Source organism: Papaver somniferum, chromosome 7 (assembly GCF_003573695.1).
Source record: "Papaver somniferum cultivar HN1 chromosome 7, ASM357369v1, whole genome shotgun sequence".
In the NCBI taxonomy this organism is placed as follows: Eukaryota; Viridiplantae; Streptophyta; class Magnoliopsida; order Ranunculales; family Papaveraceae; genus Papaver; species Papaver somniferum.
This window is the reverse complement of record NC_039364.1, coordinates 259,152,832-259,155,458: the sequence shown is the minus strand read 5'-3', so window position 1 is coordinate 259,155,458 and position 2,627 is coordinate 259,152,832.

Genomic DNA, 2,627 nt, shown 5'->3' with positions numbered 1-2,627 from the left:
GCTCCAATGCTGCTGCTCTAGGTACTTGGAGAGCTTAAACCTCTGTCAAGACTTTATGAAATCTTTGATGGTAAGTTGGAAATATTGCGAAAAAAATTGAGCTTTTCTCCATGACTTACAATTACTTTCAATGAGAGTCTGTTCTTGCCATTGTTGATGTAGGCCTTTTTTTAGATCTGTATCTCTTAAGAAAACTTTACACGTGGATGTATATTGGTTTTCCTGTGGTCTTGTGAAAGAATGCAAGGAGTTTGTGGAGTTATATACAAGAAGTTTGTATTCCTTGTTTTCTCTCGCTGCTAATAAATTAATTCTGACTAATTTTGTTATCAGGCAGTACACTAGGCTTATGATGTGGTCGTGCAGAAAAAGGAAAAAAAACATATTGAGGTAAGTTTTGCTTAGTATATGGGAAGTTTTCTCAGACTATGGCCTTAGCTTTGCTTAGGGTATATCCTATGATGACTTGTCCCGTTTTCCAGCGTAGTTGATATACCAAACAAACTGTTTGTTAAATTATTTAACAGTTCTTTCTTTACGCGTTTTAACAGAAAACTCTTCTGGATGATAACATTATTGTAATGGATCGATTGGTGATGAAGCATAATCTTCTGAGTGAAAGAAAGCTTTATACAAACATAAGGTTAGACTTTTAGTCTTAGCAATTATTTTGGTGTTTTTTCTTCCTCCACACTAACTCTGAGAAGTGAATAGATTGTTGTTTATTGATCTATTGCGATTTTTCAATCTTTTCTGATGTAGCTTTGAGGAATTAGGAATTGGAGGTGTAAATTGAGAGTTTTCAGTGTTTGCAAGTATTTGTTTAGTTTTGCTTCATGTATTTCTATGTCTGTTCGTTCTTTATCGAAAGCTTATGAGTCTTACTTGATTTCATTCGTCAGCAGCATCGTTCGAGAAACAATAGGTGCTTCGTATGCAACACTCCAACTCTTGGCATGTTCAAGGCTGCAAGCGATAGATCGTTCTCCTCATCCTTCTCATCGAAGTAAGTAATCCAATCTTGACTAATGCACAAATACATAAAATGAACTATTTTAAGTCGCAATTGTAGTGGTGCGTAACATCTTATGGTTATTAACTTTGTTCACCGCGTGGGATTAGTATATCAGATTTGATTTATATTGTTATACGATGGTGCTTAAAATTGATTTACTGGTTTAAAAATTTGAATCTCATATATAGAAATAGATCTGTGAGGTTTAGCCATTCATTGAAAACCCATGAATATTACTCAATTTGATCGTTTCTTGATTTGTTAATTGATCCGTGTTTATTTGAATCTCATATATGTTCTGAAATATTAGTCAATTTAATTTTGTGTGTTTTTTTCTGTCCAGGCCCTCTCCTCGGGCTTCTTCAAGATGATGTTGATCCCATGGTGTCTGTTAGGAAGGTGCATAAGGCACCGCTGGAATCATATGCGGACATTGGTGGACTAGATGGTTAAATTCAAGAAATTAAAGAGGAAGTTGAACGTCCACTAACTCATCCTTGTGTTGGTAACCGGTGAGGCAATTAGAGCTTGCTTTAGTAAGTGATATCCTTTCACATATATTTCCTAGGTCTACCAGGTAGAAGTTGATAATTTAGTACAACTACTCGGGGAAGAATGTTCAAATACCTGCGATGTGTTGCTGAGTCATAATTTTGGTGATTTTTCGGACTAACTTCCACTGAACTTATTCCAAAGCAGTGTGATTTGGATTTCGGACATTTAGGTTGTTTTATTTCAATGAACGACTCTCTTAGCTACTTATGTTTATATGTTTTGGCCTGAAAATGTTATATGGAACTCTTGACTAGGTCAACGACAAGTTGACTTGACTTTTTTTTTCATGTTGCAAAAATTTAGCAACGGCCAGAAACTGTTGCTAAATTTAGAACAAGAATAATAAATCCCGGTCCGGCTAAGTTTAGATGTTCTAAGTTTTTTTGGTTCTAAATTTCGCAACTGCTTCAAGCTATTGCGACAATAATGTAGCAACAGCAGCCAGCAGTTGCTAAAAATTTTCGCAACAGCCAAAATCGTTGCAAATCAGGGAAAAAAACACTTGGGTGAACCGAAAACCGTTGCGAAAAATTTTCGCAACGGCTTAGGATCTGTTGCAAAAAATATGCAACGCCACGTTTCACAACGGCTTGCTGCTGTTGCAAGTCCCTTTTGCAACTGCATGCAGCTGTTGCTATTCCGGAAAAATGTTGTAGTGGCATTTCAGGGTGTAATAAGATGAGCATCTTGCTCATCATTATTCACTTCTTCCTTTTTCTTTTCATCGATAATTAAAAAACTACCAGATTTAGTTGAAGAAGCATTATCAAGAGAAGATTTAGAAGTACCTGGGTTAACAACATTCCATGTTTTCTTGATATTCTGTCTTAGTCTGTTTATGTGAATCTTCAGATCAAAGACTCAGTTGTTGACATGTAAGAAGTCTGAATTGGAAGTCTTGGATTCACAGTCCTTTTTGAGAACATTAGGGGAACTTGACACGTTTCTCTTTCTCCTGTTCCTTTTCCTTCCAGAATGATTTACATCATCTATCACACTTTTGTTGTTTTTCTTTCCACCATTGTGGGTATCCTTCGGTTTGAATACAAGATTAGGA